The 22551-nt window shown below is 33.8% G+C and overlaps 1 protein-coding gene across 4 annotated transcripts in view; it reads left to right on the top strand.

The window, feature by feature from the left end:
* Nucleotides 1-22551, top strand: part of chinmo (Chronologically inappropriate morphogenesis) — a 50289-nt gene that overhangs the window by 8914 nt on the left and 18824 nt on the right. Inside the window, exon 1 of one of the 4 annotated variants that reach the window (XM_065343663.1) lies at nt 6591-8236. The exons of the other annotated variants lie outside the window; for them this stretch is intronic. The gene's annotated coding sequence lies outside the window, so the exon portion shown is untranslated. Of the gene's footprint in view, nt 1-6590; nt 8237-22551 lie in introns of those variants that run through there. 4 annotated transcript variants of the gene reach the window in all.

The following is a 22551-nucleotide window of genomic DNA, read 5'->3' as shown; positions in this document are numbered from 1 at the left end:
TAGTTTCGTGAAAATATTCGGTGAAATTTCTATTTTCACGTGTTGATATTTCGTAGTAGTGATTTTTTCCCGTAAAAATCTCAATTTATGTCAGCGATGGGATTTCTCATTGATAATTTTTCGTAAAACCGTAGTTGATAAGGAAAAATATGTAGGTGGGATCGATAAGCTCTTTGCTAGTAGGTATATTAGTATTTTAGGAACCAAAGTTTGAAATATTAAAATGCATGTGATGTGGAAACGCCGCTGGCACGAGTTTATAACCCCTGTTAGCCCTGTTGAATGTTGTTGTGGTGAAATTTTTCCAACGTGAAGGTTAAGACGCCGGTATAGATTCATTCTCTCGATAATTTTTTTTTTCTTGTAACCTGCAGTTGTGTTTTTTCTCGAAAAAATTTTCCATTTACATACCCTTTGTGCATGTGAGATATTTTTAGCCTGAAATACTCGTAAGTATGGTTTTGGAAATATCAAATTTATTTTAAATTTCATGGACGACAAGAGGATTTTGTAAGTTTATTTTGACACGAAGACATTGGTTTTGTTTGTGTAATATTCCAAAAAACTAATTTTAGTGACTTGAATCATAAGAAATTCATGAATAATCGATTTTTCAACTGCCTCGGCTGAACGTCTCGTGTACGTACAAAGGTGCTTTTGGCTGCTACAAAAATTTTTTTGAAGATTTTGAAAAGTCTTTGGATTTTTTCTAGTGCATTATATATAGTAACATGTGACTTGAAAATTTGATTTGAAAAGAAATTTTTTCTGCTTTTCAATTTTTTTTAGTTATTTCATTTTTAGAAAAGTAAAAAAAAAAAAACTCTGAAAAATTGAAATTCATTGACAAATTGCTTCGATAACAGTTCATATTTGTTTCGAAAAATTCTTTATTCGTCAAATTAAATTTTTTTAAATTAATAGACAGTCAGATTTTTTTATTCCTTGAAAAATAGTTTTTCAGAAAATTACAGTTGTTTTTCACTTGAAAGAGTTTTAATTTTTTTGCAGACGATGATTTGCAATTGAAATAGGTAAATGGGCTTTTTGAAATTCATTGAATAAAATATTTTTGAACTGTACCAAAATATGACCCCTCTTCCCTTTTTTCTGTTCATGAATTTACAACATTAGACATATGACTTACGAGGTTTCAGATCAGACCGAAACCCTTCATCTGATCGTCTATTCTCTCCCTCCCCTTCCCCTCTCAGTGTTACAAATTTGAAAAAAAATGAGCTGTGTAGTTCAGACCCTTCCTTCAGTATTTAAATCTGTGTAAATAATCATCAGAATTTTTATAATTTCAAATTTCCTGAATCGAGTTTCAGAAAATTTTGCAACTTTTCTGTAAAGCTTTTTCGTGGTCTTTTAAAAATGAGTTTCTAGATTTTTCATTTGATTTTTTTTATGAGGAAGGGGTAAGTTCATGGTTAATAAACAAGTCGGTGGTGAATCTAGGTTTTTCCTGTTTAGAAATTTGAAAAATAATGAAATTTTCAAGAACATATTTCGAGTGTGGTTCAATTTTTTAAGCTGATTTTCTGTTAGGGAGATCGAGGCTCAAAAACTGATCGATTGGCAGAAAAAAATGTATAAATCATGCAGTTTTAACAGCTCGTGGTAATACGTATTGAAAGTTTGCTTCACGGTTTAAAAATACGTCGCTTTGAAACGATAAGGAGACAAGTAGTGTGATAATTTACACCCCGAGGTGTGCTTTTTTAAATTTAAATCTATTTTACGAGCCACTGAAATTTATTTTTGAACAGTGACCTTTTTATGAGAGAAAATTTGAATTTTTTTCCACGAAAAAATTGTGTATTTTTTGTGTAAGGTTGTTGTTGTTTGAAGAGAGGGGGGAGCAGAAAAGTTCTAGAAAACCTCAAAAAAAAAAAAAAACAAATTGTACTGAGTGAAATTTTGCACTAGTTGAATAATATTGATTTTTTCTAAAAATCTCGAGATAGGCTATTTTGCACAAAATTTTAAAAGTTCATCGATAAATTGTTTATAATTTTTTTCATTTAAAAAAATGCATGTTGAGAAAAATTCGGTTGTTTTTAATGAAAATTTTTTAATATTTTCATCCGAAAGGACGAATTTTCAGACAAATAAAAGGGATTCTATTTGGGAGGGGGATGGGGTGGAAAAAAAGAAGAGAAAAAATTAAATGACCCATCTAGCTGCGATGTGTGATTTGTTTTTTCTGGAATGCTTCATTTTTGAAATATGTATCTTGTACCTTAACTACCTACATTTTGAAACATTGACTTATTTATTGAACGTTTTATTTGAAACCTGAATCATCATCAACACATCACTGAGTTGAACTTCGATAAAATAAAAATAAATATGTTGGTTTAATACAAAGCAGGGTGACATTTTTCAAATCGTCAACAGTGATTATAGTCAGAGATACGCGAGTGAAATTAATTTAAGACGAGGAAAAACATTAGAATACTGAAAAAATAAATAAAAATCTTCCAATAAATTAATTTTTCTCCTCAATTTTTGAAATTGAAAAATACTTGAATTATCAATTTGTTCCAAACATTGATGATTTTCATTTTCTTTACTTTTTTTGCTTGAATTACCTTCGTCTTAGTTTTCATTTCACTTCTCAAAAAAAAAAATCATTCCTCGTTTGATGAAAATATTCAGAAATTTTCTTAATCCATTTCTCCTCCTCGCACCTTGGCCCACAAAAAAATCACGAATACTCGACTTAGCCCCACTTTGAAGGCGAAAAAATCGCGTTTATCAAATTCAATACATACATCAATCTCAATTGTGTCTTGTAGGTACTCGAAAATACGTGGATTTTTTGCGAGCAAATTAATACCTACAGCTATACGTTTGTAAAGCATTATCATTATTCACTCGGCATACGCTGTTGAATCGCGGTTATTGATAAATTTACCTACTCGTATTCGGGCGCTGAACGACAAGAAGGAATGACCCTTAATCGCGAAGTCTTACGTGTTACGTTGAACGTATCAATATTGTCGCATTTATAACAGTAAATTTTACGTACTTTATTGTATATACCTTACCTGCGTGTACTCGTACCTACCTACGAAGAATAAAAGAAAAGACAGAGAGAGACGATGATAAACGATACCGAGATGAATTTACGATAATTCCGAATCTCGTGTTTTTATCTTCGTTCGATATTTTCCCAATCGATGGATGCTGCAAATTGATTGGTTTTGAAAAATGTCTAATACAGTAATCTGTTCGTGATTTCTAAGTGGAAGGAATTGTTTATGCTCAATTGAATAAGCTTCCGGTGTGTAATTCGAGGGTATAGTTTTTTTTCTTCCTTTTTTTTTTTTTGAAAAATGAATAATTTTCACGGAATCGAACGCGAACACCTAATTACACGCGTACGTTATGTAGGCAAAAGCATCGTGCAATGTATTACCTATTGTACGTATGCGTGTGTAGGTATGTTCTTATCGATAATAGGTAATATATAGACACATTTTTTTTCATAAAAAAGTTATTATTCATCAATTCGTAGAAATACGTATCTATAACGTTTAAAATAAATTTCAGAATAAAATCAACGGAAAGTGCTGCAATATAATGTAGCAGTACTTTTTTATAGGTTAAATTTCACGACCCTTCAATTAAGATTAGCTACCCTGTGTAATATTAATGAAGCAAATCGATATATAACCCTCGAAGACAGAAGAATAATTTCCTCTCGTTGCCGTTAAACTGGCGACGCTTTGTATGTATTTACCATAATTTCACCCAGTTTTCTTCTGTTTGTTACCTCGTTGAATTTTTTTTTTTCATTTTTCAACTTCGTAACTATTTACGTTATCGGGAAAAATTGTTATACTTTCAACTGATTTTTTTTTTCTCTCGCGTAATTTATACTTATCTGAGTCATTATTGCGAGTAATTTGGAATGCATACACGCATTTTTTCCAGAAATCAGTGACTAAATAGGACGATGGACGAATGAAAGTCATATTGGGCTTTTTTTTATAGGTAATTTTAGGAAATGTGTAAATTTCCTGTCGACGATAGCGGCCGTATAAGTGAAAAATTCTGATAATATTTTTTTCATATTGCCTATGTACTTATGATTTTGTTTCCTGTCAGCACTTACAGTGTGAGTGTATTTTTATTAGGAAATACGAGTTGTACAGATTGTGCAGTTCTTCTGGTTTTTAAAATAGTGATATGCAGAATGAGAGTACGATTCATTCCCGGAAAATGAAATCAATACAACCTTTTTTTTTTCCTTCTATTTATAGCGTTCTAGAAAGCGAAATTGATCACCCTTTTTATCTTTCTTTTTTCAATTCGATTTGTTTGAGGGTAGCTTAGGTTTTGATAATGTGATCAATTGGAAGGAATTTTTGTTCTGAGTGGGGAAAGAATTAAGATCAACTTGTTTTTTGGGCTTTGACAATTTTTTATCAATATTTATCAAGAATTTGAAGAAATTAATGCAGTAAAATTAGGAGGTTTTGCGGAAATATTCATATTCAAAATTTAATATGGGAATTTTTGAGTATCGACACTTACTCAGAATGTCATTGAACCGAAATTTGCATAGATTTCATTTTTTTGCCAGTCTTATGAGAGGAACCAAAAACTTTCGTCTTGATTTTTTCTTGGAAAATTTAAATTTTCATCTGCAACCATAGGATAATCCAAAGCCAAAAATTGAAATAAAGATCGGTTTCTAGACGATTTGTCCAATTTTTTTATTTTAATGCAGAATTTTAATGTAAGTATTGGATGGTTCTTTAGGATATTCCATACAGTGCAAAAAGGTTGAGATTTTCAATTTTTGCTCCAAATATTTAAAAAAAAAGCCTTTTAGACTGAAACTTAATTGTATGCTTCATAATTTCGTTTCTCTTAATTTTTTTGTAAAACTCTTGGTTTTCTCTGAACATCATTTTTTTTTTTTGATTCCATAATTGAGAAATGTCACAAATTTCATTACAAAAAATCAATTTTTTGAGTTGGATGAGAGGGAATGAGGGTACTTCGAGAAAAGAAAACGTAAAGAAACAATCATTGTAGCTTATAAAATTCCCAAATCAAAGTTTTTTTTAATTTTTGAGATATTTTAGCAACAGTTAATATATACTTTTCAATTTTGTACCTCAAGAAATCGATTTTTGAAAAAAACAAAGGCCTTGCGAAAAAAATGGAGGCGATTAAAATTGTTCAGCATGAAATTTCCTATCTGCAAAGTGATGTATGTAGTTTTTTTTATAAAAGACTGTGCTTTTTGAGATACATATTTCAAACTAAAATTAGAAAGCTAAACTTTATCGAGCGAATTTATATTGAAACCTTCCAAACAGGCTGTATTTTGATGTGATTTTTTGGGGGGATGAGGGGCAGAGGGAAAGAGGTAAAAGAGGATCTCAATTGTAGAAACCCCGATTCGAAAGCAACCGATAGGTACGCGACGAAACTGCAATTTCTAGCGAATAGTATTTCATTCAGAGTTTAGCGTTCTCAAGCTGAACCAAAAGGGGAGAAAACAGGTTTCTTTGTACTAATTTTTGACCTTGGCAATCGGTACGATTTCTATGACCCTTCTACGTGTTCGTGAACAAGAACATTAAGGGCTGAAGTTTTAAATATTTTATTCGGATGCATTATTTAGCGGTGTTGAAGGATGTTTACATTTTCCAACTCGTTTCTACTCTACGTTGCCTTCTTTACGATGAGCATTTTGTACTTTTTTTTTTTGAGATACGTATAGATTTATTACTGTGTCAAGGTATCTATTGACTGTCTATTTGAGGCAATTAATTTTGAACTATTTTGAAAAATCCTGTCGAATGAAATTGAAAAGACAAAGTAAAATTTGAACTACATATTTATTCAATTACTCCTCTCTTTCTCACTCCTCCAGTGAAAGTTAACAACTCCAAAACGAAAAAAAAAAAATGTTTTAAAAATGGATTTAATGTTGGTTTCTCCCTCCCTCCTAAAGAAAATCGTTTTTCATTCATTTGCATTTTGACCTTAATTTTTTTGGGAGGGGAGGAGGTAGAGGTGGCCAGAAGTACGTGTGTGCTAGTATTAAAATTACGCTGAAAATCAAACTTGAAAAATCCTAAATGCTAAGAGCAGATTATTGAGAGAAAAAAGGGTAACACTAATTTAGAACTTGAAAAAAATACTAAAACGACGTTTTTCATGCACCCTTCTGCCCTCCCCTGGCCCTACATCTTCATCCCGAATTTTTCAAAAATAATGGAGGGTAGAATATTGACTTGAGCTCAAGTTCCAACCACATTTGCCTGTTTGAAATAATTTTTTATAATTTTTTGTCCATCTACCCCTAATTTCAAGGGGGAAAATGAAACGACATTTTCTTTGGTGTTTAAAGGGAGGAAACAGAAAAAGTTGACATTTTTTCATCTTTAAAATTTAAAAAAAAAACACATTTTTTGCTATAAAAAATTCTATTTTTGAAAAACTTAAAATACACAAAAATTGAAAGTTTGCTTTTTGAAATTTTGTCTACACCGTTTACTGATGTGTTTGAACTTTGAAGCAAATTTTTCAAGTTCGATCAGGAGCAACAAATTTGCTCCCCTCCACCCCCCCCAAACGCTTCAAAGTTTGTCTCATTTCCGGATGGAATGGGATGGAATTTGTTTGATTTTTAGAATTATGTTGCTGATATTCAAGGTTCAAATTTTCAGTTCTTTTTCATTTTTCTTCATTTTCATGATATCAAAAATCCATTCTAAATCGAAGCAGATGCCCTAAATTTTTAAAATTGTGGTTTAGTTTACTCCCTTTTTCTTCAAAAAAAAGGTGTTTTTTGAGACATTTTGAAAAAATTTAAATTTTCGTATCATTTTTTTAAAAGTTGTCAAGTTACGTGAACTTCTTCAAGTTGAATTTGATGCATCTTAAACTGGGATTTCTCTTATCTGCCTTTTGCATAACCTGAAAACGTCTGGTGTAAGTTGAGTACCCTAGGTCTGTACTGTATGTCCTCGAAATCGGTCTTATCATCTTATGAGCTTAAATTTCGATTACAGAATTGGATGAGTGGTTCGGGTATGTACTTTTATGACGGAGGATTTCTTTCCCTCTTCCATAGCTCAGTTTTTTGACGTTTTCGTCAATACTTTATCTCAAAGATAACTCATATGGCTCTGAAAACCTCTTTATTTATTTCAGTTTTGACTACGATGTATTTTCGAATGAATAGATCGTTAAATCTCCTGAATCTGCTTCATACATGCATCCGCATTTAGTACTAATTTTTATCTGTTTTAATTATTTTCTACACGTGATTTGAAATCTCTTGAATCTTTTATACTAGCTCACTTCCTTATTGAAAACGTTGATGTTGTATTATGAAAATTTGGCTGAAAAACCATCACCACTCACCGGATCATAATTCATTTAATTTTTTTGACGTTCGAAGTTTTCTATCACGGCACAGCTGTTGTGCTGCACCTCTACAAACATGTGTGGAAAATGTCTTATCTAGTCGTAATTTTCTATTTTACCTATCGTTAATTACACGAATCGACTTAATGTATTCGTAGATGTAACGAAATATCTAATAGAAAAATTCATTATAGAAAAAATTGCCGGTATAAATATTGGTATCGACCTGTGATGATAACGAAAGCAGTCAAATGATTACACACACACATGGTGGTGTGTGTAATTTGTAATCGCGATTCGATAAAAAAAAAAAAAAAAAAAAAAAAAAAACTTATTAACGATGCTGCTGATGTGCACAGCGAAAGAGATAGGCTAGTACTCCTCTTATACATTGTATCAGGAAGTGTATGGTTGGTTTTTTTCCCAGTGCGAAGGAACGCAGATAAACTTGTGGTGTTTTTTTAAGTCTTAAAAATTGGCTTTTATTATATTAAAATTTCTCGATTATTCTCTTATCATCTCGTGTGTTGTTACGATTTCGGATCATTTTAATTTTGGACGTTTTGCGATGAAACACGTTTGTTGATAGTGATTTTAAACGATGGAAAAAATAAAATAAAATTTCGATAAAATTTTTCACCAGCTGGTGTTGTCGTTCGACGTTTTATATTGTGCTAGGTACCTAACATAATACTGCGTTTTTCGTTTTTTTTTTCTTTATCAAAGTGCTCGCTGACGTTGTTGATAGCACCTATTTATGGTCGATTAGTGTATCGAAGAATTGGACGTCGTCGTGGAAATAAGGTCGCGTAGGTTAGGTTCGTCTGTGTGGGTATGTTAATTTTTTTTTACACCTTATTGTATTTTTACGTATAGATAAAAATTAATGCTAAAAAAAATGTGCTCGCTGATGTATAGGTACTCTACCTGTAGCTATATACTTTTGGAAAAAAATTATTACCAACTTTGTTTCGCAATCGACTTTTGTCGACGTACGAAGCAATCTAATTAAAAGTTGAATTTGAAATTTCAAATTCGACGCATTGAATTTTTCATCTTTCTATGTACGCGATTATCGATCAATCTTATCGTTTGGGTTAATTTAATTGAGGAAAATTTGTTCGACTTGTTTTATAATGCAACCGAATATGTGTATCTGAAAACACTTTCATTAATTCGTGATATGTCCGTAATTAAAATGCGAAATGTTGCTGCTTTCGAAAAATGGTAGTGTAGGTCACGTCCGAATGACTATTCCGTGAGGTATTTCTTCGCAATTTATTCCAGTTGCGCGTTTATTTGAAAAATTGCCAATAAAACCGAATTCGTAATTTGATGAAAATGCGATCATTTTTTAAATCATTCGAATGAAATTTTCTGCAGCGAGAAGTCGAAGAGCATTTGGACCAGGTGGGAAGGATTCAAAACCAAATGTGATCTGTTTTTTGTGGTTTTGAAAATGGATTGGATGATGCAATCAACGACTTGTTTTTTTCCGAGTTCAAAGTTCAGAATTCCCTCCCCCTCAAAACAATTTTTTTTATGTGTAACTATATCGTTGGAATTATTATTGACCGCGTTTTGAAACTCCGAATGATGATTTCAATTGAAAATTTATTCTATTCGTGGATCGGTTTTCAGAGTAGACTATTCATTCATGGTGGAAATCACGTGAAACGTAATGATTCAAGCTCGCAATTCCTAGTAAAAAAAAATTAAATTAAAATATCGCTCGCTCGCAAAAATTCGTAATGAAATTATTAACCACGTTTAGCTAAATTTAGTAAAAGTAACATTAAGGTATCTTACCTCGCATTACCTATTTATAAACATTGTGTAAAAATGATTAATTGTAAGCGAGGGAAAAAGAGGGCACCGACGAGTATAAAGGTAGACCTATGCGTTTAGAACAAATAAAAAGTGAAAAGTAATCCGCGAATCTAATTTGAATTCAGTAAAAATTTCATTAGGACACTTTGAATTTTTAAAAAACTAACCAAATTATTTGAAGGAACCGGTTATTACGACCCATTTATTCGTATTTAAAAAAAGCTCGGTGTTTTGAAACGACAAGGATAATGCGGGTGTAAATTCTTGAAACCTTGAAAATATAATTTCCAAACCGAAAGTGTAATTTATTCGAGCTGAAATGGGTTCAATTTTCTTCTTTGTTTCTAAACGTTGTGAAGATGATTCGCGTTTTAGGTATATGTAGAATAAATTTCCAGAAGTGCATCGCTTTTTTGTATTAGGTATTCATGAATCGTTGTGAAAATCTAGCGTGAAATGACGATAGATTTTCTTTGAAATTTACCTAACGTATGAACTTGATTGCTCCATTTGACCTAAGAAATGACCCCGAACTAACGCGAATTTCTTTTTTATTCGAGAAAATGAAATTTTTTGTACAAATTAGAAGCTAATTCGAATAATTAAATTTTTAGAATAGAAAAGAATAAGAGTGGACTTGGTTCATGACGTCTGTAAAATTGTGGGTGAAAATTATAGAAAGATTTTCGGCGAAATGTTTCAATTAATTAGAAGGTTATGGAGTTTCATATTTTTTAGCGGCAGACTGGTCAAAGATTTTTATATTTAATTAAATTTTCGACACTCCAATTTTTTTGTCTAAAGGTACGATAAAATTAGAATAAAATGAAGAACACGTTTTTATAAAGATTTCGGAAAAGTCACGATATTTTAGTACCTAATTTAGTTTTAGTTTAATATGGAGAAGGTAAAGAATTTTTTCAGTGGGAGAAAGTTTCAAGTCTCAGTATCCCTCAATTGAAAAATCGAATGATCCGTTTGACGTAATTTACGATTTATTCTGAATTCAATTTCTCAAGGAAAACTTCTCCAGGTCGGAACTAGTACAAAATGAAATATTTTTTTTGTTTTACAATTTTCTTCTGTGGTGAAGTTTCTTGTTTTGGAGAAGTAGGGAGTGAGCGTCGTATCTGGTACCTTTCTCACTTATGGCTGTTTTCCAAGTTTTTCTCAACGTTATTTAAAAATTTCAGATTTCGTTGCATTTTTGTTGAGATGTCTAATTGTTTGGCTACATATGTTGTTTTTTTTGTTGATATCTCTTGTCTAGGGATCAGGAAAGTTGAGTAAAGGTCTATTGAATCTTGAGTAGAAAAGTCGAAAATATAGCTTAAAATTTTTCCACTCGAGAATTTTCAATTTTTAGCCAAATTTTTATAATTTTCAATTCATTGGAAATTGTGCCAAAGCCCAGAATTTGGGTTTTTGAAGTTCGATACTCAATTGAGCACCTACTCCGTTCATCTTATAGAAAGTTAGAATAACAAATGAAAGAAATTTGCAATCTTTCGTTGGTGCATTTTTGTGGCCAAAAAACAGCAATTTTATTGAAATTGTGGGAGTAGAATTGGAAAGTCTCGCGTCTTTAGCCAAAATTACTAAAAAAAATCTCGTTTTTTGCCCAAAAAATGCAACAAAGTCTAGCTTTTAAAAAAAAAGTGAAAAAGTACAATTTTTTGGCCAATAATTCCCAAAAGTTGCTGCTGTTTGCTAAAATTGTAAAATTTTTGTTTTTTTGACCAAAAACAAATTTTTGCTTTTTTTCACTTTTTTTTCAAAAATTATTTCGAAGACAATTTTATGCCAGAAATTGTCAAAAAGTGTTACTTTTATGCCAAAGATTCCCAAAAAGGTCATTATTTTTGCTGAATTTGGCAAAGTCTTGCTTTTTGCCATGAACTGTCAAAAATTCTCGCTTTTCTTAGCACAATTTTGAAAAATTGTCTTTTTTTGCCAGAAATTTCAAAAACTCAATTTGTCGTCAAAAATTGCCCAAAAGTTGATCTTTTTTACCAAAAAATTTCAAAATAGTTCAACTTTTTGAAATGAGTAACCAAAACATTTTTTTCTACTTTTAAGTAGGTAAATGTTCTGCTCACATTTTGTGACATTTTTAGTTACATTTTGGTTACATTTTTGAGTATTGGAAGTTGTTTTTTTTTTTTTTTTTGAAAAAAATTGAGTACGAGCCTGTACTGGATAATAAAAATGAAGAAGTGAGGAGGTGGTAGGGGAGGGAACCAGTAATAGCATTGCGGCGAGAGGAAAGAGATAAAACCATGACGTCCATGTTGGGATAGGGTATGATTTTCTTTAAATAATGATGCAGTGAGCACGCATGAGCAAATAATAAGTGGCAACATACTATTCAGGAAGCCACGGTTTGTGTTTTGTTTCCCAAGAGCAACCGTGGGACGAATCAGACCCACGCGCTCTTGATTCAGTTTTCGAATAAAAGCCCCCGAGGGATGGCGAATATGCACCAATCGAATTGAAATTTTTCATGCATCATTTCTGAATTCAGAAATCCAAGTGGATTGAGACTTGTCCCATTAGGCATGTTTTAATGGTTATGGATCGTTTATTCAGACACAAGTCAATTCAACGCCCGAGAGAGCGTTGTTTCCCTCGCGAGCTGTCGTGGGAAATTTTATGCTCAGGCGGGCTCGATTCATTTTCCGAACGTATCCTTCAAGGGTTTGGTTAATGCGCATCAATCGAACAGAAAATTATCGTGCATGATTTCGGAATTCAAAAATCTGAGATTTGTCCTATTGGATGCGTTTTAATTGGTATGGATTGGTTATTCAAACAATTTGATTCAACGCCCGAGAGCACGTTGCTTCCCTCGCGGGCTGTCGTGGGAAATTTTATGCTGAGACGGGCTCGATTCATTTTCCGAACGTATCCTTCAAGGGTAAGGTTGATGTGCACCAATCGAACAGAAAATTATTGTGCATCATTTCTAAATTCAGAAATCTGAGATTTGTCCTATTAGATGTGTTTTAATTGGTATGGATCGTTTATTCAGACAAGTCAATTCAACGCCCGGGAGCACCGTTGATTTCCTCGCGAGCTGTCGTGGGAACTTGGGTGCTTGCGCGGGCTCGATTCATTTTTCAAATTGCAGCCCTTGAAAGTGTAGTAATGTATGCTTCGTTTCAATGATTGGAAATTTGAAAGGACTATGACCAGTCCCATTTAGCTCGTTGTAGTGGGGATGGCTCGTTTGAAAACGTACGTCGATGCAACCCGGGTAACAACGTCGCGTTTCCCCACGAGCTGTCGTGGGAAGTTTAGTGCTCTCGCGCGCTCGATTCATTTTTCAAATAAAGCCCTCGATGACGGGGTTAATATGCAGTATGCACCAATCGAGATAATAATTTTTATGCATTTTCTAAAAGTAATTATTAGCACATTTTTAGGGGTTCCCAAAAAATTTGCGAAATTTTTTTCACATCGAGTATGAACGAGAACTCTACCCTAATTTTGAACAGCCCTCGCCGAATAAAACTTACCTTCTCGATACTTATCTCGAAGAACGTGGTCGTGACAATGGCAGACAAGCTCGATATAACTTTTACTTCTCGTATAATTTTTTTTTCGTCGTCAAATTTCCGGAATTTTAGCTTAATTTTGGCCAATTTGGTTTATTTATACGATGCTGTTTAATGAATTCACAGTGACGCGATGTGAGAAAAAAAATCACCCGTTAAAACACGTTCTGTCTTACCAGGCCAGCGCCACGACCACGGCCACATACTATTAGTTAATATGTATCGAGTATGCGTACGTACGAGTAGAGGTACCTATAGAGCAACATACATAGTATGAATATGGTTAAAGCTTGCAACGAATCGTTCTAATTACCGGATTACTGTTTTTAATGCGTTTTTCCTGTTAATGTACTTGAAATATAGAAAAAAATTACCAACACAAAGTAACGACTTTGTAATCATTGTCGGTATATGTTTTCATGGTTAAAAACAACAACATCGAGTGTAGAATAAAAAATTTGCATACTATAACATTTACCTATACTACCTGTGGTACTTTGGTAAACGGTGCGTAAATTTTTTTCTTTTTTTTTCTCCATTTTTAATGCATATTGTACTTAGGTTAGGTCGTATCGTACGTATCAGTCGATTGGCTAAACTCGGTCGAAATTTTTTTCCACTTTTTATTTATTCGGCAATTAACCAACTCGGAACGTTGCGAATTTAGCTCTGACTCGGTGAGGATGGGTGAGGCGGGCAGGGAGCGGTACAATTTATGTAGATACGAGTATGTTTACTCGTCGATCAACTCTCGATGCATAACTACGCAGTATAGCCTTCCTTCATTATGTACGTTTATATTTTGGTAATTGCATCGTGAATTTTGCGTGTTAACTTGGCGCAGCAGAGCTCGCGAGCTGTGGCGAGGCGCAAGCGGCGCGACGCAGCGCAGCGCCGAGCGCCGCCGCCTCGCGATGCGCCTGGACGTGGACGGCGGGGGGTCGAGCAGCGTAATGAGCGTTATAATGAGTTGTGTACCGTATACGGCCATTTTGCATTCGATATGTGTATGTACGTACTGTAGAAAAAAAAACCATACTCTTTATTGTATGCAGGTTTACTCATATTATAGTATATATGTAGTATGTGCAGAGTCATAAAATGAATACACATCTGCGGCTGTCTGTGCAAGTGTATCTAGAGGTACACTATTGGTGGGCAAGGTAGAGGTACATTGAGGTACTACATACGTACAGAGAGGAGTGTAATATACTACAATATTGGTAAATACGCGAGTAGGTACATAGATGTGCATAGTGAAAGTTAATGTAATATTTGTGTACGTATTCGAGTATCGCAGCCGTGTTCTTTGTACTTCGTAGTATGTTCTTTTTATAAATATTTTTTACGTCCATTTGCCCATTTAAATGTACTTCGATATGAATGACATGTTATGGAAAAATTTGTGCAATGTACTAGGTCGCCCGAGAGTATTTTACTCGTAAAATATAAAATGAGAGAGAGAGAAAAAAAAGAAGTTACGAAGTGCTGCTGCTGGTGTGGTGTTTTCCTCGCTCTCGTTCTCTCTTCTGCGCGACGACGACGAGACTTTATAGTACGCGGGACGCGATTTGTGTGTTTTTTAACTCCTTCTCCGGCCGCGTACATATTCGCGTTTGTTCCTCTAATACATACGCACACACATTATCTGTATGTAATATAATGCATTCAAGGAGAATGATGCTTGAATGACGCAACAGTGTGTAGATACGTTGCAAGGACAATGTATTTTGTGTGTAGATTAAGCGTAAAAATTTTCGTACATGCACAGCGCCACGCTTTCAATACGACTCTCCGACTCGTTGTAAAATTATAATTTGTATTTACAATGTAGTATGTAGTGTAGTGTACCTAGCTATATAGCTAGCTACGACTATGCGATGTAGACTAGCTCGTAAATAGTACGGTGTATGAAAAGGAAAAATTATTACAAGGTTTTTTCCATCAATTTTGAATGCGTTTCGTGTGTATTGGTCGTCGATATAAAGTAATGTGCAATGGCGATGACGATGACGAAAATAAATACTAATCCGGTCCGAAAAAAAATTCTTTAATATGCATACCTCTTGGAATTTTTTCTCCTCGATAAACATCTATATGCATTATGCAAGTGAAAGGAATGAAAAAAACGCAATAAATTGAGCCATGTTACGTCTGCTCGTGTGTCTGGTAGATTGGTTGGTAGGTAGGTAGGTAGGTAGGTAGGTGCTGCTGTTCCCCCCTTAAATTACTATACAAGTACCTACTTGTTCGTACATCTCTGAACCTTTATAGGTTTCCTTATGAACAAAAATTCATGGGAAATTATATCATCGCGATAAATAACAAGAGGGGTTTTTTCATTTGCCTTGGTAATGGTTGGTGGAACGAAAAAAAAAATCAACGTCGAATGTAAATTTCGTTGAATTACATGGTAAACACGTTGAATGTTGAGGTAGGCACGTTGCGAAACATTGTACGCGAGATTTTTCAATGGGTTTGAATAGACTTGGAGGTGGGGAAGGAAATGAAAGAGGGGATGCTAAATTGCAAAAATTGATTTTCAACTGTTGGTAAAAAATGATGAAAATTTTTTCGTTGTAAATCTTTTTATTCATTGATAGCGTTAGTAATTTCGAGAATTGAAGCATCAAATACTTCAACTCTTGATTATTTTTAACAAATTGATCATTTAATTTTTTGGAAATTGATAATTTAAATAAAGGGAGATAGAAAAGTATTGATAAATTATTTTGATTTGAATTGAATGCTCAGAGTTGATTGAACTTCAGGGAAGAGAGAAAGCAACCATGTTAGAAATTTATCAAGGTTATCACTTTTTAAATTACTGATCACTTTATCGCTTCGTAAAAATCGAAATTTAGTTGCTTTTGGAGTTCTTACCCTCTTCTATGTACCTAAAATCGATTTAATCTGAATTGAGCTGTCGAGCTTATCAAAAGTAGTTATTTTTTGATTATTCAACTTGGTTTTTTGGGAAAATTTTTGCTCTTTTTTTATGTCTCGATTTTCATGAAGTACATGCACTTTCAAAAAATGTTACCGATGTCTAATATTCTGTTATCGTTTTAATTTCCATGGTATTTTTGAATTCTGCTCCTTCTCCTCTTCCCTCACTTTCCATGCAAGAGAATGATACCACTTGCAAGAAGTGGTCAATTTTTTTAGAGTCCTTACTGCAATACGTCATATTTTGCGAAAAAAATCGTTTTGTTTTTTTTTTTGTTGCAGAGCTGTAACGATTTGAAATTTTTTGTCCCTCTCTCCTCCTCCCCCCCACACAAAAAATCAGGAGGACTGGTCCACGCCTTTTCTACAGATGTTTATCTATACAAAAAAAATTCCTTCCAGTTCGTCTCACAACAGAACCTTTTGAACTGACCCCTTCCGATTTGAATGAAATCAATCTAAATCGAAAGAGCATCTCTTTTAAAAAAAAACCCTTTACCAAAATTTCAACTATAAAGTTTATAAAGTTCATTTTTGGATTTTTGGCGAATCATTGAATGTTTAAAAAATTCAAAATAGCTGTTTTTACGTCGATTTTTCAAATTTTTTGTACATTTTTTTTCAATCACTAATAAATGAATTAATGTGGAAAATTACTCCACATTCATTCTCCTATGTCAGAAACTACCAGTTTTAGGTCAGTTTGAAGCCTCCAGTGAGTTTTCAAATTTCTCCAGAAATTTCACGTTACTCTGGAATCTGAGTCAAAAACGAACGTAGGTGTGTAAAATTGGTTCGGGGAGATTTTAGAATATGCTCGTTTGATGTAGCTTGGTTTCGGTCAAATTAAGGAGTGGGGGTTGCAGTTCAAAGGTTCCCTTGTGAGTTGTGAGTATGAATTCCCTCCCCCACCGGCCACCCCTTCCAAATAACAATTTTTTGAGATATTAAATGATCAATGTTGTTGTCGTTTGACTAAAACTATGTACAATTTTTTTCATCTTTTATTGAATTCCATGTGGTGATTTAGAGGAAAGTAGGTCAGTAGTTCTTTTCCTGCCTAAATTAAAATGTTGCTCTTGTTATAATATTCACTCTGTGGCTTCAGAATATTTCAAAAATTCCCCACTAGAAACAGAACCCGATTTTGAGGGAGGACATGAAACGATCAATCTTCCCTTTCCTCTATGATTCATGTCATAAAAATGCTTTCTGAATTGAACGAATTTTTTTATTTTGAAAATTATACCTAAGTTGGAAAAATTAGTAACTCAAAATGTCATTTTTGCAACATTGGCTACAACTAAATTATCTTCTCAGGTCACAAATTTTTAGAGTCGAATCGAAATTTTTTCAAAATGTAACTGTTTGGGTTGAAGCGTTTCTATTGAGCTTGAAAAATTTTCAAGTCCAATTATTATAATTTTTAAAAATTCATTACTTAATTTTTTTATCATTTTTTAAATTCAATCTGAATGAAGAAGTTCTTGCATTTGACAGTGGTACTAAAAATTGAAAAAATACCGAAAAAGTCATGTATTCAGTTCAAGTGGCTGTTTTTTTCTTCTTGAAAATTCGTTGAAAAGTTGGTCTTTTTTCTGTCTTATCATAGTGTTGAGACTGCAGTGGAAAAGCTCAGTTTAGTGAGGAATGATAGAGAGAAGAGGGTGATGGAGGTTGAAATCTTGGAAACTTTATGCTCAGTCTCAGAATTCTGCAGAGATTTTGAAATGCACAGCAAAAGTCTTTACTTTTCAATTGCAGAACTCAATCAAACACCCTGCAGACCTAATTTGTGGATATCCTACGTAGGAGAGGGAAGGAAAAAGAACCTAAAGAGGCCAGCTTGCCTCTCTGGAACTGAGTGGAACAAACTACTAGTTGAAAATTTTTCAAAAATCATGCATTGCAAATTTTTTACTTAATTCAAGTCTGAAAAATTGTAAAAAAAAATTATTGTGTTAGAAAAATTGAAAAAATTATTTCTTGAATTTTAGCTGGAAGTGAGAAATTCAGCATCTTCAAAAGTGAAAATCAATTCATTTTCGAATTTTTTCCAAGTGTTTTGAGGCTAAATTTGTCTTTAAAAATAGATTTCTTCGTTTTTTTTCTATCAATCGACCTTTCGAATTCCGAGATATGTGTCTCATCCATATGTTTTTCCCTCCTTTGAAACTCTATCTTATCTTATCGCGAGCCAAAGAAATGACATATGTTTGATGAGACACCCTGTACCGTAGTGAAAGACCTATTTTCACTATCAGATTAATGTATGTAGATGTACTATGTACATGATTGATAATATGAATTTCGGTCCATATGACGAAACGCGAGATTAAGGTTCCTTCCTCAAAAGTATTCATGCCCACGAATCCTCCATATCGTACGAAATGTACATACCTACTCATACGATGGTACAAAAATTCAACGTACTTTGGTACCTTTCTTTCCTGCGGTGGTTCAAAAAAAAAACTCGCTTATTGCTCTCGACTAGTGCGTATCGAGATGCATTTGATGATTCTGGAAATGAAGCATATCGAGAATGATAAATCCGAACATTATCTGCTCATACATGGTTGCTGGGTCACTCGAGTCACGTAGCACTAATAGGAAACGACTTACATCGTATATATTGAAATTTTAATAATTTTTTTTCCTCAAAAACGACCAATCAGAACGGTACATATGCTCGATCGATTAAAGAATTTTTTTTTATTACCATGCATCGTTTTCGTTATGTGTGTAATATGTTGGCAATTGCGGTGAACTGGTTTTCTGGTGAAAAATGAATACGTTTGAAAATTTCGGTAGCGTATTCATTTTCGTATGTGGATATAAGTTTAATTTGCAGCACCCACACCGCTGCCCCCTACCACGCACCATCCCCGCGGAAAACCTGTATTAAAGCATTCGAATATTATTATTGCATGGTTTTTTTTCCTCTCTTCGCCGGTTCATATGTGTATAATATGATAACAAATACGAGAGTTTTGTGTATAGAGTGGCCGTACAAGTTATACGAGTTATGAAAAAAGTCAAACTATTAGCCGCGAAGGCCATGCGAAAAATAATGTATCGATATAAGTAAACTGTTGGTGTATAAATACGAGTATGAGTGTAATTGCATCGCGATGTAATTAAATCAAGTAGAGAAGCCATTTTTTGGGTATACATTGACTGGTTGGGTTTGAAAATGGGGAGCGGGATTGATACGAGGAGAGGTCAAAAGTGATTGTTGCCGAGTGGAATGAAATTTTGTACATCGCTTGCTCGAGGGATGACTATTTTTCCCTCGTTTTTGGATTTTTTGATAGCCTAAAAATAGAGTTTGTCGAGGAGTTGGTGGTTTAAAAATTTTCAAAATGTGGATTCCGATGGAATTTTTAAAGACCGAGTAAAAAAATCTGTAAACAAAATGACATTTTGAGAAATGAAGCGATGATTGAGCTCAAATTTTCTAGAGGGTATTTAATTCCAATTTGATTGCTAATGGCTTCTTCAAATTTAGAGATAGGCCTTTAGAGTGGATTGCGAAAACAACAATGCCAGGGGTTTTGACCAAATTCAGCGGATACCTTTTATTTTGAGTTGAAAATCACTCGGAAAAAAATTCGGCTCTGGAAGTGTTCCTGGAGAGGAGATATGGGTTCTCAAAAAGGGGATATTTTCGAGAAAATTGTGTTTTTTTTCACTCTCACCCTTACTTAACCTGTTTTGGGAAAAATAGCTCTGTTTCAAAAACAGTATTTGAGATTCTACGTCGACCTAGGCCATTTCTATCAAAATCCAGGACCACTATTAGGGTTATATTGAGCGGTTGAAAATTTGAAAATGACTTGTTTTTGAGTAAATTCGTGCTTCGAATTTTTTTTCTCAGATTTTTTTTCATGGATAATGTTAAAACTTGGAATGATACCATTTTTTAAATTTGGGAAATATTTTGGAACGCAGGGGTGCCAATTTTTGGTCATTATTGCCAGTTTAAAAAAATCAAAAATTTGCTAATTTTTTTCGGTTTTTTGAAATTGTCAATAAGGACTGAAAATTGGGACCACTGTATTCCAAAATATTTTTTCCAATTTCAGAAATAACATCGTTCCATGTTTTAGCTCAATTACTGCGAAAAATTCGAAAAGAAAAAATTTTCAAAACACAAGTTTACCCAAAAATAATCAATTTACAGATTTTCAATCGCTCTGTAGAACCCTAAAAGGGATCTTGGATTTTGACAACAAAGACCTAGATCGACGCAGAATCTCAAATATTATCTTTTGGAACTGGGCAACTTTTTCCGAACCAGGTTAGGTAAGAGTTGAAACGAAAAAAGCATGATTTTTTCGAAAATATCCCTTTTTTGAGTACTCATATCTCGCCTCTAGGGGCACCTTCGAAGCTAAAATTTTTTCTGACTGATTTTCAACTCAAAATGAATGGTCTTCATATTAAATTTGGTCATCATTTTCGACTATTCCATCGTGAGCTGCGAGATAACTGCGTCGTTATTCGAACTAGGAGATGACCAATTTCACGTGTAAAAAATTCAACTCAAACATAAAACGATTTACCGGTTTGCAGCGGTGCGTACGAGTGTGTTGACAATTTTCTGCGACAATAAATGAAAAAAACACACAATTTGTGCAGGGACTCGCCATCAGTAACTATATCTATTATTATGCTGGGTACATTTTGAATGACGTAGATAGGCCGAGATATACGAGATCATCTCTTTCCTCGAGAGAATATAAATCGAATGGCGGCTAAAAAGTTAGCAAAAGAGACGAAATTATCGTTTTAATAAATGATATTGTGTGGAGAGAGATATCATCTTATTCACCTTGCCCGCGATCCGATCCGTATACACAGTATAAGGCAATTTGAACTTGGTAATCGACGTCGACGTCGACGTTGTCGTCGTCGTCGTCATCGCAAAAATGCATTTACTCGTTCGATAGCCTGCGCCTGTGCGCATTTTCGAGGACTAATAAATCAATTTTAATTCGACACGGTATTGCGTTTTTTTTTTCGCCTTATATATTACATCGAATCGAACGAGGTTTTGTTATCTGTACCTAAAACTGGCCCGAAAATTATCATTCTGCTCGTTATAAAATGCGTTCCAGAAAAGAAGCTTCATTAGCTCGGTTTAACATTATTAATGAAAAATATAATACGGTAAAGATAATCGACAAATTAACTCACCATGTTCCTTGGTACTCATTTTTCATAGTAATTTTGTTTATCGGTTATCGAATGATAATTCGGTTTTGGTAAATTGCATTATATTATTTACTCGGTAAAATTCTCATTTTCGATGTCCCTTTCTTATTTTTCAATTACTATGTTGCTTCTAACTTATCTTTTTTTCCTTCTTTATCGATTGGTGATGAGAAGATTTATACGATAACCGATAACGGTGAATTTTATCGCGTAATGTAGATTAATATTTTAATTCATCGGATCACACACCGAATTGAGTAATTGCATCGGTTATGCATCGAAGGTTATATCTGACGACAGGGACGGCTCGGTTTTAGGCGAATTTTTTCCCATACAATACAGGCGATTTTTTAGATCGCGGATAAGAGAATACTAAAATATCAACGAGCATCCGGATGGCGAAGTGATCGCTCGGGTGCATCCGAGTATCCGGATATTTGGGCAACATTGTTTCATAAGCAAATTTTTTTTTTTTTTTTTTTGAAAGTAGGTATTTAATTAAAACGTTTTGTTCAACAATGTATTAGCTTCATATTAAGGGGAGCTCGAACAAAAAAAATTGTCGTTTAATGAACTCGAATCTCAGACCTTATCCGGATGAACTCGGATGATCCGAGTAGGTACTCTTTGGTGTCTGTTTTATGGAAATTCGGCGGTTTATCTTTCAAGGTCCTTAGAAGTTTTGTACTTTAGCTCAATTTTTTGGTTTTAAAGACAAGCAGACTTTTAAAGGTTTGGAATCTCACATGGTGGTTTGAATGAGCTAGTGCTGAGGTGTGAAGAGGAGGAGAAGGAGGAGGATGGCTTGACTTCATTTTAAAATTACAAAAATTCGTAGAGGTTTTTAGTGGTTTTTTTTCAGGATAAGGGGAAAATGGTGCGCATTTCGGGGTGAAACGGGAAGTTCGTTTGTTCGTTTGAGTTGGAAAAATGATATTAGAAAAATCGAGGTCTGCAGTTTCTTCTCCTGTGATTTTTCTTCGGTTTGTTCTAGCCGAATTGTGGAAAATTTTATTTCACCTTGTGATAAATAATCTAGCTAGGTAGTAGGTACGTTGAATTTTTCGAACAAGGTGGGGTAGAAATGAAACTTGAACACTTATTTTTAATCCGGCGAAAGTTTCAAATCGGATTTTTGATTTGGAAAGTTTCCTTCGAAATCGAAATTAAGCCTTTTGTCATCTCTTGAAAAATCTTCGTCTTCACACTTTTGGAGAGTTAGATTCTACAAATTTGTCCGATGTAGAAATTAAATTTCGTTTTTCAAAGCTTAATGAAAAAAATGGCGAATTTATTACGTTTAATTTTACCTTGCAAGGATCAAATTGTCAAAAGAAATTCAAAGTCGAAAATTTTTCGAATTTTTGTGACGAGTGTGGATTTGAAAATGGATGGAAATTTTTAAATGACCTAAACCCCCCCCCCCCCCCTTCAAAAAATGCAATGCCTAATTTTTTGATAGATGAGAAGGGATCGAGGATGTTTATAATTTTCCGGTTTTTTCTCTCTGTAATCAGGTAACATACTGTTGAGAGGACCTTCCTGTTCTTTCTTATATAAATAAACGAATAAATAAATATTCGCCTGAACCTTA

Source organism: Planococcus citri, chromosome 1 (genome assembly GCF_950023065.1).
Source record: "Planococcus citri chromosome 1, ihPlaCitr1.1, whole genome shotgun sequence".
Classification (NCBI taxonomy): Eukaryota; Metazoa; Arthropoda; class Insecta; order Hemiptera; family Pseudococcidae; genus Planococcus; species Planococcus citri.
Note: the sequence above shows the minus strand (reverse complement) of the source record. Positions and strands in the feature narration are given on the sequence as shown.